Raw genomic sequence first — 13476 nt, 5'->3', positions numbered from 1 at the left:
CCCTGTCCCTGTAAGTATCGGAGACCAAATTTATCACCGTTACGGATTGATTTACACCACTGGATCGTGATCACCACCACATACGCCACGTACAACACAAGAAGAAAAATAATCTGCAAAAGTGCTAAATTTAACCTCTGCAGGTAAAATCTGTGGTAAACAGTCAAGATCCTGGAAAATGCACTTAGAAATAATGAGCCAGATTAAAATAGTTGGTCACTGTAGTATATTTTTAAAGCTTATATTTAAACTTAAGAATAAGAAAACCCAAGAGAGTGTCTTTGAGATGAAGAGCAAGGAGTTCCATAAAAGATATCATGGCGTAAAGCTGTTAGAATAGCTGTGCTCAGCCCTGGGAACTATGAGATGGACAACTTTTAGAAGTCAGGACTTCGACTCCCAGAATTCCCCAGCCAGCATGCTTTAAGAGGGGTGGACTTCGACTCCCAGAATCCCCCAGCCAGCATGCTTTAAGAGGGGTGGACTTCAACTCCCAGAATTCTCCAGCCAGCATGTTTCAAATGGGTAGACTTCAACTCCCAGAGTCCCCCAGCCAGCATGCTTTAAAAGGGGTGGACTTCCACTCCCAGAATTCCCCAGCCAGCATGCTTTAAGAAGGGTGGACTTCCACTCCCAGAATCCCCCAGCCAGCATGCTTTAAGAAGGGTGGACTTCCACTCCCAGAATCCCCCAGCCAGCATGCTTTAAGAGGGGTGGACTTCAACTCCCAGAATCCCCCAGCCAGTCATGCTTCAAAGTGGGCTTCAAGTGTCAAAGTTACCCAGCCATTAAACTTTACTTCAACTCCCAAAATACAGGTAGTCCTCAACTTACAACAGTTTATTTAGTGACCGTACAAAGTTACAACGGCACTGAAACCGTTTTTCACACAAGTACATACAACCCGGCTGAGGAATTCTGGGACTTGAAGTCCACCCATCTTAGCATTTAAACCAGTGGTTCTTAACCTGGGTGATATTTGCCCCCCAGGGGGCGATTTCATTTTTCAGGGGGGCAATGGAACTAAAAGGGGGCGATATGGGGGCGATGGAGCGAGATGTTTGGGGGACACTTTTGAGGCTTTTTTGTACAGTGAATGGCTGTCTATCTGTCGTACAAAAATATCAGATCGCTCGGTCTTAGTGGATTGAATTGTGTTTTCAAATGTTCCTCCAGCTAGCTTCAGTACAGAATGCCGTACATGTGTGAATATGCATCGCTTATCTTCATGCGTGTTGCGCAGCAGCCTCTACCCATACAGTGGCACGCCATTGGCCAGAATATGGGAGATATGGGGAAAAGACTGGAAATGAATTATTTGCATCGATATGTCCTGATGACAATTTTAAAGAAAACAAAAAAAAGTGTTTGCATAAATCGAAGAATTATTTCCTATGCTGTGATTGAGAGGTTATGTTGGGGGAGGGGGGGCGATGACAACTTCCTCATTGGCTCAAGGGGGCGATTCGTTCAAAAAGGTGAAGACCCCCTGATTTAAACGATGAAGAAACACTATTCTGGGGATTGAAACAGAAGCTCAAGAGCCCAGCGCTTCCCGATCCCAAGGCTTGCAAGTTGGTGACCTTCCAGGTTTGGCGGTGGGGGTTGGACCCCCCATTCTCATCAGCCAGGAAGGTCCACCTTGGGTCCACCCAGGGCTAGCCTTGCTGGGCATTGGGGCCAAGGAAGAGTAACACCGCAACGATAGCCCCCAAACCCCTGCTGGGTGCTAGAGGAGCGAGGTTGCAAATTCACCAGCCTGGATCTGTGGAAGAGACACAGCCCTTTTGATCCCCGCCTGCCTGCCAATGGCTGGGACTGAAAGGGAGACAGGAAGGAAAGGACGGAGGCATCACCATGGCAACGGGATGCAGCGGAGATGGAAAGGATGCGGAGACGGGGAACAATGCCCTGCCTGGGCAGCTAGGCTTGGAGAGGAGGTAGAGCTGGGAGGTGGGGGAGAGAAAGAGAGAGACAGGCAGAGAGAGAGAGAGAGAGAGGGAAAGGGAGGGGGGGGGAGAGAGACAGACAGAGAAAGAGTGACAGGCAGAGAGAGAGAGAGAAAGGGAGAGGGGGAGAGAGAGAGAGAGAGAGAGAGAGAGAGAGAGAGAGAGAGAGAGAAAGAGTGACAGGCAGAGAGAGAGAAAAGGAGAGAGAGAGAGAGAGAGAGAGAGAGAGAGAAAAGGGATAGGGAGAGAGAGACAGAGAGATAGAAAGAGAAAGGGAGACAGACTGTGAAAGAGAAAAAGAGAAAGGGAGAGAGAGAGAGAGAGAGAAAGAAAAAGGAAGGAAAGAAAAAGAGAGAAAGAGAGGGATAGGGAGAGATAGGGAGAGATAGAGAAAGAAAGAAAGAAAGAAAGAAAGAAAGAAAGAAAGAAAGAAAGAAAGAAAGAAAGAAAAAGAAAGAAGGGTTAGGGAGAGATAGATAGAGAGAGAGAAAGAAAGAAAGAAAGGGATAGGGAGAGAGAAAAAAAGAAAGAGAAAGGCAGAGAGAGAGAAAGGGAGAGGGAGAAACAGAAACAGAGAGACAGGGAGAGAAAGAAAGATAGGGATAGAGAGAGAGAGAAGGAGAGGGAGAAACAGAAACAGAGAGATAGAGAAAGAAAGAAAGAAAGAAAGAAAGAAAGAAAGAAAGAAAGAAAGAGGGGGAGGGGGAGAGAGAGAGACAGAGGGATGCCTTCTTTCCCTTCTTATATTTTTTTATAAAAATAACCTCCAGCTTACAGGCTCCCCAATCACCTCTTTCACACTTTGTAATTTACAGCCACTTTATCTCGACGGGCTCCGACACAGAAATGATGAATAGGGTTGTTGATTTAAAAAAAAAGAAAGAAAGAAGGAAAGGAAGAAAAGTTATGTTCTTACAGCTAGAGAAGGAGCCAAGCAAACCGAGAGTCAGGGATGACAGTCAGGGTATTCTACTGAATAGGTTGCTCCTTCTGCGTTGCCCCCCCCCCCCCACTTCCAGGTCTCTTTCTCTCCCTCCCTCCTCCCCCTTCCCAATTCCTGACTTGCTTTGGGAGATGAGGACTCTCACGTTCTCCTTCCCTGGAAAGAAGGTGCGCTGGTCTCTTTCTGCGTGATCAACATGGCAGGACGGAAACAGAGGCTCTCAGCAAAAAGGCCATCGCATCATCAGCGCTGACATCATCCTGTAAAGGATTTGCCAGCTTAAATTTCTCTCAGTTTGAAAAGCTGCCCCAGTTCCATCAGCCATGCCTCCTTCCATAGCAGAATAACTGAATAGCAGAATAACTGAACAGAAGAATAGCACAATAACTGAATAGCAGAATAGCAGAATAACTGAATAGAAGAATAGCAGAATAAGAGAACAGAAGAATAGAAGAATAGCAGAATACCGGAGTAACAGATTAGCAGAATAACAGAATAGCAGAATAGTAGAATAACAGATTAGCAGAATAGCAGAGTAATAGAATAGCAGAGTAACAGAAGAGCAGAATAACAGAAGAGCAGTAACAGATTAGCAGAATAGCAGAATAGCAGAATAACAGAATAGCAGAGTAACAGAGCAGCAGAGTAACAGAATAGTAGAGTAACAGATTAGCAGAATAACAGAATAGCAGAGTAAACAGATTAACAGAACAGATTAGCAGAATAACAGAATAGCAGAATAGAAGAGTAACAGAAAATAGCAGAATAACAGAATAACAGAACAGAATAGCTGAATAACAGAATAGCAGAGTAACAGATTAGCAGAATAACAAAACAGCAGAATAACAGAACAGCAGAGTAACAGAATAACAGAATAGCAGAACAACAGAATAGCAGAGTAACAGAATAGAGGAATAACAGAATAGCAGAATGACAGAATAGCAGAATGACAGAATAGCAGAGTAACCGAGTAGCAGAATAGAGGAATAACAGAGTAGCAGAATGACCGAATAAAGGAAGAGTTTTGAAGGGACCTTGGAGGTCATCTAGTCCAACCCCCTGCTTAAGCAGGACACCTTATACCATTCCGGAACAAATGGCTGTCCAGTCTCTTCTTAGATTGAAGCACTGATGATGTTATCTAGTTTGGGTGATCAAGAACCCCTCAGTTCAACCTTGAGTTACAAATATACTCCTTTATTGGCAATCTCTTCTTACAAACCACCAGTGTTGGAGCCTTCACAACTTCTGGAGGCAAATTGTTCTCACTGTCAGGAAGTGTCTCCTTAATTCCAGGTTGCTTCTCTCCTTGATGAGTTTCCCTCCATTGTTTCTTGTCCTGCCCTCTGGTGCTTTGGAGAACAGCTTGACCCCCCCCCCCCTCTTCTTTGTAGCAGCCCCTCAAATATTGGAAGACTGCTGTCATGTCATCCCTAGTCCTTCTCTTTGTTTCTCAACTCTGGCCACTTTAAGATGGGTGGACTTCAGCTCCCAGAATTCCCCAGCCAATCCAAGGCCCGAGATTTGTCATAGGGCAAAACCTTCTCCTCAACGCACAGTTACTTTCCAAAGCTGGTTTCCTACACCTTCCAATTTATTGGAGCAGGAGACATGAACAAAGTCTTAAAGACCTGCCCCAAATTGTCGCGGTCTCTTTTTGAAGATCCAGGTATCTGTTACTCTACTATTCTGTTACTCTGCTATTCTGACACGTCCAAGTCTCCCACCTCCTTCTCAAGGCTAGTAAGTCTTCTACAGCAGAGTTTTTTTTTTTCAACCTTGGCAATTTTAAGATGTGTGGGTTTCAACTCCCACAATTCCCCAGCCAGCATCATTGGCCTTCAACACCCAGAAGTCCCCAACCAGCATGGATGGACTTCCGTTCCCAGAATTCCCTGCTGGCTGTGGAATTCTGGGAGTTGAAGTCCACAGAGCTCAAAGTTGTCAAGGAACACTGAGGAACGTTGCTGTACAGACAAGATGGCAACCGTCTCTGTACAGCCCACTCACACTTCCTGGAAGTCCGCAAGCAATTCCTGGAAGCCCACCAACGCATGCTTGAATCACACTAGCACTTCCTCAAGGCCCACCAAGCGCATCTTGGAAGTCAAACAGTACTTCCTCAAAGAGCAAGTAGCACTTCCTGGAAGTCCACCAGCACTTCCTAGAAGCCCACCAGCATATCCTGGAAGCCCACCAGCACTTCTTCAAAGGCCACCAGCACTTCCTCAAAGCCCATCAAGCGCTTCTTGGAAATCAAACAGTACTTCCTCAAAGGGCAAGTAGCACTTCCTGGAAGTCCACCAGCACTTCCTAGAAGCCCACCAGCATATCCTGGAAGCCCACCAGCACTTCTTCAAAGGCCACCAGCACTTCCTCAAAGCCCATCAAGCGCTTCTTGGAAATCAAACAGTACTTCCTCAAAGGGCAAGTAGCACTTCCTGGAAGTCCACCAGCGCTTCCTAGAAGCCCACCAGCATATCCTGGAAGCCCACCAGCACTTCCCCAAAGCCCACCAAGTGCTTCTTGAAAGGCAAGCAGCACTTCCTGGAAATCCACCAGCACTTCCTGGAAGCCCACCAGCACTTACTCAAAGGCCACTAAGTACTTCTTGAAAGTCAAACAGTACTTCCTCAAAGGCAAGCAGCACTTCCTGGAAGTCCACCAGCACTTCCTGGAAGTGCACAAGGGCTTCCTGGAAGTGCACAAGGACTTCCTGGAAGCCCACCAGCACATCCTGGGAGCCCATCAGCACTTCCTCAAAGCCCACCAGCACTTCCTGGAAGCGTAGTCATTAAGAAACTGGTCATTAAACTAGAACTACTTTAGATCCCCTTCCTTTACCTTCCAAATCTTCCCAGAATTCCCAGCAGCAGCTATGCTGGCTGGGGAATTCTGGGAAGGGCTCTGGCCCCTCAGCAGAGCATCCTGGTGGATTGAAAAGATGCAAAATTTTCCGCGGTCCAGTCTTCGGACCGAGGGATTTAGCCCAGCTCTGCTTCTCATCAAAATAGCCCTGCCGATCACACAGGCTTTTACTCCGATATTAACTCTCCCTAGCCCAGCAAATTCTTCCCTGGTTGATTTTTGATCCCCGCCCCCCAGGCCAAAATTTACTGGGACAGGCCCAACATCTATTCCCCTGGCCTAGGCCTAGGGCAGGGCTAGGCAACCTTGGCTCTTTTATGACTCGTGGACTTCAACTCCCAGAATTCCTCAGCCAGCATGGGGGAACTATGGTCCCTTCATGACTCGTGGACTTCAACTCCCAGAATTCCTCAGCCAGCATGGTGGAACTATGGCCCCTTCATGACTCGTGGACTTCAACTCCCAGAATTCCTGAGCCAGCCATGCTGAGGGGACAGAGAGAGGTTTCCAAGCTGAGCCAGGCTGGCTGAGGGATTCTGGGAGTTGAAGTCCACGAGTCATGAAGGGGCCATAGTTCCCCCATGCTGGCTCAGGAATTCTGGGAGTTGAAGTTCACCAGTCATGAAGGGCCATAGTTCCCCCATGCTGGCTCAGGAATTCTGGGAGTTGAAGTCCACGAATCATAAAAGAGCCTGTCAAAGCAAGAACATTTTGTAACAATAAAAGACTTTTAGGAAAATCAATGTCTGGAAGTTCTTTGAAGTGTTTCATTAGCCGGAACCATAACAGAGCCAAGGTTGCCTACCCCTGGCCTAGGGCAAAGGACATCACGTCAACTTACTGGCCCAGCCTGATCAAAAAAAAAAAGGGAAAAGGAGAAATTTTATTTGTTTTGTTTTTCCAGAACTATCCCAAAGCGGAACTCGCACAGTTATGTGCAGAAGGATTTTAATTTGGCAATTTTGTTTTGTTTGATTGGATTGGCAGCCCCCAACCAAGCCTTGTTTACCAGCCAGATCCCAACTGAGCTGAGTTTTTCCAGCATTGGGGGGACTCTAGATAAGGCAGAGAAAACATTCTGCGTGAAATGCAGACTAGGAAGACGCTGAGAAGGAAGGCGGTGTGTGTACGTGTGTGTGTGTGTGTGTGTTTTCTTCAGAATACCATCTCTTGTCTCTTCCCCTCAGGCTGTGAAAAAAAAATGCTAGAAAGGAGTGCCGTGAAAAAATTGCCAAGTTTAACAGCTGGATTGTGAAAAATAGTCCAGGGAATTGTGAGCAGCCCTCGATAAACACTTGGACTATCATTGACCGCTGATGGGATAAACAGAGCAATCTCTCTCAAACTTGGAATTTTAAGGCATAAGGACTTCGACTCCCAGAATTCCACAATCAACATGCTTTAAGACTGTTGGACTTCAATTTCCAGAATTCCTCAGACAGCATGTTTTAAGATGGATGGATTTCAACTCCCACAATTCCTCAGCCAGCATGCTTTAAGATAAATGGACTTCAACTCTCCCAGAATTCCCCAGCCAGCATGCTTCAAGATAGTTGGATTTCAAATCCCAGAAGTCCCCAGCCAGCATGCTTTAAGAAGGTTGGACTTCAATTCCCAGAATTTCCTAGCCAGCATGCTTCAAGATGGGTGGATTCTGACTCCCAGAATTCCTCAGCCAGCATGCCTTAAGATAGTTGGAAGTTAACTCCCAGAATTCCCCAGCTAGCATGCTTCAAGATGGACTTCAACTCCCAGAAATCCCCAGCCAGCATACTTTAGGATGGGTGGACTTCAACTCCCAGAATTCCCCAGCCAGCATGACTTCTGGGAGTTGAAGTCCACACCTCTCCAAGTCACCAAGGTCAAAAAAACAAAGAAAGATGCTGGAAAGCTGGTCAGCAACTTCCATTGGAGATTTTCAAAGCCTTTGTCTGGAAACCTTTAATTTGAATTTCTGCCCTGAGCAGGGGGTTAGTTTGGATAGCCTCAAGCAACTCTTCTTCCCATGTTGAGTTTTTTTAAAGAAAAAAAGGATTTGTTTTGGAATTCGGTTGCAAAGGGGAGAGAAGGTCAGTGAATTCTCATGGCGTCTCAGCCCGGATAAAGCAATGGGGTGGCTGAGCGTGTAAACGTCACTTAAGGGCTTCCATTATACACTCCTCTCTCTCCCAACGGTGTTTTTTCAGGAAGCAACTGGACTTTCTCGTTTTTTCTTTGAAGACATTTCGCTACTTATCCAAGAAGCTTCTTCAGCTCCGACTGGATGGTGGGAAGGATTTATACTCCTTGCAGACAGCTGGTCATTTGCCTCCTTTTGGAGAGTCGTTGAGGCCACTTGGAGGCTTGTCTGTGTCCTCAGGGTCTCCTGAGTGGTGCAAATGGGTGTGGGGCCTTCTTGGAACTGCTGAGAGGACACCATCTATCTCCAGTCGACAACAGAGTCCTTTCAGCAGTTCCAAGAAGGCTCCACATCCATTTGCAACGCTCAGGTGACCCTGAGGACACAGGTAAACCTCCAAATGGGCTCAACGACTCTCTAAAAAGAAGGCAAATGACCAGCTGTCTGCAAGGAGTATAAATCCTTCCATTTTCCCTCACCATCCAGTCAGAGCTGAAGAAGCTTCTGGGATGAGAAGGGAAATGTCTTCAAAGAAAAAACACGGAAGTCCAGTTGCCTCCTGAAAGAAAAAAAAACCCACCTTTGGGACAACCAGGACTTGGATGACTGAGCATCTCCATAGACCAGTGATGATGAACCTATGGCACGCGTGCCAAAGGCAGCACTCAGAGCCCTCTCTGTGGGCAAGCACACCATGCCCCAGAGATGGCAACTGTCCCTCTTCAACCAGCCGCCCGCTAACTCGCCAAGGTCCCACGTGGCCTGATGCATCCCAGCATCCATGCGCTCGCTGCCTCTATGTGTGGGGGCTGATGGTGTCAGGCAGCAGCCACCCCGGCCCCTGCCTCGCTTTGCCCTGTGACAATGGCACCCCCGCCCTGCCTCGCCTTGCCCAGCCTCACCCCGCAGGACGAACCTCCTGCCCACCGCCCCACCTGCCAGAGACCCCCTGGATCTCCCCCAACCCTGCCCGGCCCCCACAGGCGTCCCTCCCCACGAGCAACATCGAGGCGATCGCGCCCACCTTGGCCACACCAACCAGTCTACCATGACCGCCACAACCACACCCACCCAGTGGGCCACGCCCACCTGGCACCCGGCGATAAATAAGTGGGTTTTGGGTGGCAGTTGGGGCACGCGGGTGTCTAAAAGGTTCGCCACCACTGCCATAAGACACTCATCTCTCTGGCTTTCCGTGTTTCCATTCAGACAAAAACACCAGGAAGAATTTCTCCCGTGGGACCTTGCTATTTGGAGGGTCCTTCTCCCTGCTAAAGGATGTGTTTCCACCCTTGGGAAACGGAGGGGGGAGGAGATAATTTATTTTTCCTCGGTGGAGCAGAGAGAGAGAGCTCACAGCCCCCTCCTGTGTTGAGGGTGTTCAAAAATGTAGAAGCCTCTGCACTCAGCTAATCTTTTCCACGTCGGCGAGGGAAGGATAAGACTCCGAAAACATTCACCTCTTACTCCGGGGAACTAAGTGGTTTTCGCCCTGAACGTTCCTCGCAGTGTGTGGGCAGGTGAGAGAATCCACGCGTGGCTTTTGACTGGGGGGGGGGGGAGTAGAGGAAATCCAGATTCCTTTGCAATCTGACAGCCCAGCTCAGCCGGTTCACAAGACCGATAGTCCTCGACTTTACGAGCGCACATTGAGCCCCCCAAATTTCCACTGCAACGCGAGAGACCGTCGTTAAGTAGCTTTTGCCCCGTTTGACAAGCTTTCTGGCCACAGTTTCTGCAATTGCCTTGGGAAGGCCAAACCGCGGGGGGGGGGGAGAACCCAGGGCTTCTGAGCACGCCTGGAGGGCTGCTTCTAGTTGGCTGGAGAAATATCCCATTTTGCTGGGGAAAGCAGCCAGCTTACGTGAAGTGTTAATACGGCTTTGTAAGGCCTCGGTAAGGCCACACTTGGAATCCGGCATCCAGTTTTGGTCACCAGGATGTAAAAAAGATGCTGAGAAGAGCAACAAAGATGATTAGGGGACTGGAGGCTCAAACATACAAGGAATGGTTGCTGGAATTGGGTATATCTAGTAGGGCGAAGGAGTGTGACTGACTACAATGAGTGAAACCTGGAAAAAAACAGCTTTCCAAATCTCTCTTTCTCTCTCGCTCTTCCTTTCCCTTTCTCCCTATCCTTTTTCTTTCTCTCTCTCCCTTTCTCTTTCTTTCTCTATTTCTCTCTCCCTCTTTCTCTCTCCTCCTTTCTTTCTCTCCCCCTCTCCCTTTTTCTTTCTCTCTCTCTCCCTTTCACTTTCTTTCTTTCTCCCTTTCTCTCTCTCCTTCTTTCTCTCTCTCCCTTTCTCTTTCTCTTCCTTTCTCTCTCTTTCTCTTTCTCTGTCTCCCTCCCCTCTCCCTTTCTCTCCCTTTCTCTCTCTTTCCTTCTCATGTTCTCTTTCTCTGTCTCCCTCCCTTTCTATCTCACCCTCTTCCTCTCCCTTTCTTTCTCCCTTTTTCTTTTCTCTCTCTCCCTCTACATTTCTCTCTCTTCCTTTTTCTTTCTCTGTCTCTCTCTCCCTTTCACTTTCTTTCTTTCTCCCTTTCTCTCTCTCTCCTTTCTCTCCCTTTCTCACTCTCCCTTTCTTTCTCCCTTTTTCTTTCTCTGTCTACCTTTCTCTCTCTGTCTCCCTCTTCCTTTCTCTCCCTTTCTCTCTCTTTCCTTCTCATGTTCTCTTTCTCTGTCTCCCTCCCTTTCTATCTCACCCTCTTCCTCTCCCTTTCTTTCTCCCTTTTTCTTTTCTCTCTCTCCCTCTACATTTCTCTCTCTTCCTTTTTCTTTCTCTGTCTCTCTCTCCCTTTCACTTTCTTTCTTTCTCCCTTTCTCTCTCTCTCCTTTCTCTCCCTTTCTCACTCTCCCTTTCTTTCTCCCTTTTTCTTTCTCTGTCTACCTTTCTCTCTCTGTCTCCCTCTTCCTTTCTCTCCCTTTCTCTCTCTTTCCTTCTCATGTTCTCTTTCTCTGTCTCCCTCCCTTTCTATCTCACCCTCTTCCTCTCCCTTTCTCCATTTTTCTTTTATCTCTCTCTCCCTTTCTTTGTCCCTCTCTCTGTGTGTCACTCTCCCTCTCTCCTTTTTTCTTTCTTTCTCTCTCCCTCTCGCTTTCTCTGTCTTTCTCCCTTTCTCTTTCTCTCTCTCTCCCTCTCCCTTCTTCTTTCTCTCCCTTTCTCTTTTTTTCTTTCTCCCTTTTTCTTTCTCTCTCTCTCCCTCTCTCTTTCTCTGTCTCTCTCCCTTTCTCTTTCTCTCTCTCCCTGAAATATTATATGAAATAAGTGCATATTAAGAGTAATAAGTGCAATATTCTATTGCATCACCAGGCAGATTGCCATCTTCCTGAAAAGCGTTAGCCATCCAATAAAAAACAGCTTTTAAAACTCTTGGGGGAATTAATTAGAATAATAGAGGTTTTAATGGGAGAACCCTGAAGAATTCCAAGAGTTGGGAATTCTGCCAAGTGGAACCCCACAGGAACTCTTCAATTCAGTGCAAAGGTCAGGAATTTAACCTTCACTGGATTTCTGGATGCCATTTCTGGCAGGTCTCAGTAGGAGGGTTAAAAAAAAAAAAGTCCAAAAATGCTTAAAATGCTATTCGTGGGGGAGAAACCCACATGTGTGTGCATTTCAAATGTGTGTGCATTTCAAACACAAATTTGCACAACTGGGAGGAGACCTGCTGAGGGAAGAGTTGAGGCAAGCAATCCTGGAGGCTTCACATGTCTGGTGCAATTTGGGTTCTTTGTTATCTTGACACCATCTATTTTGCTCTACTCTCAAAGTTGGCAACTTTAAAACATGTGTATTTCAACTCCCAGAATTCCTCAGCCAGCATATTAAAGCATCATGACTGGAGAATTCTGGGACTTGAAGTCCACCCATCTTAAAGCATGCTAGCTGGGGAATTCTGGAAGATGATGATAATAATAATAATAATAATAACAACAACAACAACAACAACAACAACAACAATAACAATAGTAACAATAATAGACAAGAAAGAACTGGAGAAGATAACAAAATACAAAGACCTACAAATAGAAATAGAAAGACTGTGGCAAAGGCAAGCAAGGGTGGTACCAATTGTCATAGGCGCCTTGGGTGCAATCCCAAAACAACTGAAGCACCACTTGAACACCATTGGCATTGACAAATTCGCCATCAGTCAATTGCAAAAGGCAGCCTTACTAGGAACTGCTTCCAACCTGCGACGATATCTATAATATACCATCAAACATCCACATCTGCCTATCCCAGATCCTTGGTAAGGACTCGATAGGTAGACAAAAATGCCAAATCCAGTCTGAACATCTGGCTGACTATGCGATGATCAACAATAATAATAATAAAGTTGGAAGGGATCTTGTAGGTCATCTAGTCCAACCCCTTGCTCAGGCAGGAAACCCTATACCATTTCAGACAAATGGCTGTCCAGTTTCTTCTTAAAAACTTCCAGTGTTGGAGCATTCACCGCTTCTGGAGGCAAGTCATTCCACTGATTAATTGTTCTGTCAGAAAGTTTCTCCTTAGTTCCAGGTTGCTTCTCTTCTTGATTAGTTCCCATCCGTTGCTTCTTGTCCCGCCTTCAGGCGCTTTGGAGAATAGCTTGATTCCCTCTTCTTTGGGGCAGCCCCTGAGATACTGGAACACTGCTATCATGTCCCCCCTCATCCTTCTCTTCATTAAACTAGACATCCCGAATTCCAGCAACTGTTCCTTATAGGTTTTAGCCTCCAGTCCCCTGATCCTCTTTGTTGCTTTTCTCTACACTCTTTCTAGACTCTCAACATCTTTTTTACATCGTGGTAACCAAAACTAGATGCAGGATTCCAAGTGTGGCCTTACCAAGGCATTGTAAAGTGGTATTAACACTTCCTGTGATCCAGCTCTTAAGGCATGCTGGCTGGGGAATTTTGGGACTTGATGTCCAACAGTGTTTAGAATATGCCGGCTGGCGAACTCTGGGATTTGAAAGTCAACCATGTTTAGAGCATGCTAGATGGAGAATTCTGGGACGTGAAGTCCAACCATCTTTAGCGCATGCTGGTTGGGGAATTCTGGGAAATGAAGTCTAATCAGCTTTAGAGCATGCTAGAGCAGTGATTCTCAACCTTTCTAATGCCGTGACCCCATAATACAGTTCCCCATGTTGTTGTGACCCCCAAGTGGGTGTGGCCACCAATAAGAGGGAGTAGGACAGCTAGGGAAAAGGGAAAAAAATGGCGGACAGCATGGTTTGGTGACCCCCGTGAAATGGTCATTCGACCCCAAATGGGGTCCCGACCCACAGGTTGAGAACCACTGTGCTAGATGGAGAATTCTGGGTCTTGAAGTTCCCACAGCTTCAAATAGCCAAGCTTGAAAAAAAAAACCTTTTAGGAAAATGATCAGCACCACGGACAGCTCCAGCAAGCTTCCGCCAGCCTGGAAGCTCTCAAACTCCACCCTCTTTTGAAAAAAATGGAAGTCCTTAAAGGGACAGTATCCAGTTTCTGCACTAGACCGATATTTCTCTCAATATTTGGCAACTTTAATATGGTTGGACTTCAACTCCCAGAATTCTAGGTGTTGAAATCCAAGCATCTTAAAGTTGCTGAGGTTAAGAAA

The 13476-nt window shown here is 46.7% G+C and overlaps 1 protein-coding gene across 4 annotated transcripts in view; it reads right to left on the bottom strand.

The window, feature by feature from the left end:
• SEMA6B (semaphorin 6B) overlaps positions 1 to 13476 on the bottom strand; it is a 214499-nt gene that overhangs the window by 184942 nt on the left and 16081 nt on the right. Inside the window, exon 1 of one of the 4 annotated variants that reach the window (XM_039326972.1) lies at positions 3038 to 3389. The exons of 2 other annotated variants lie outside the window; for them this stretch is intronic. The gene's annotated coding sequence lies outside the window, so the exon portion shown is untranslated. Of the gene's footprint in view, positions 1 to 3015; positions 3390 to 13476 lie in introns of those variants that run through there. One more of the 4 variants, XM_039326968.1, reaches the window with a different exon arrangement.

This window comes from Crotalus tigris, unplaced genomic scaffold, assembly GCF_016545835.1.
Source record: "Crotalus tigris isolate CLP2741 ecotype Arizona unplaced genomic scaffold, ASM1654583v1 scf7180000024348.693503, whole genome shotgun sequence".
NCBI lineage: Eukaryota > Metazoa > Chordata > Lepidosauria > Squamata > Viperidae > Crotalus > Crotalus tigris.
The sequence above is the reverse complement of the archived record's forward strand: the minus strand, read 5'-3'. Positions and strand labels throughout refer to the sequence as shown.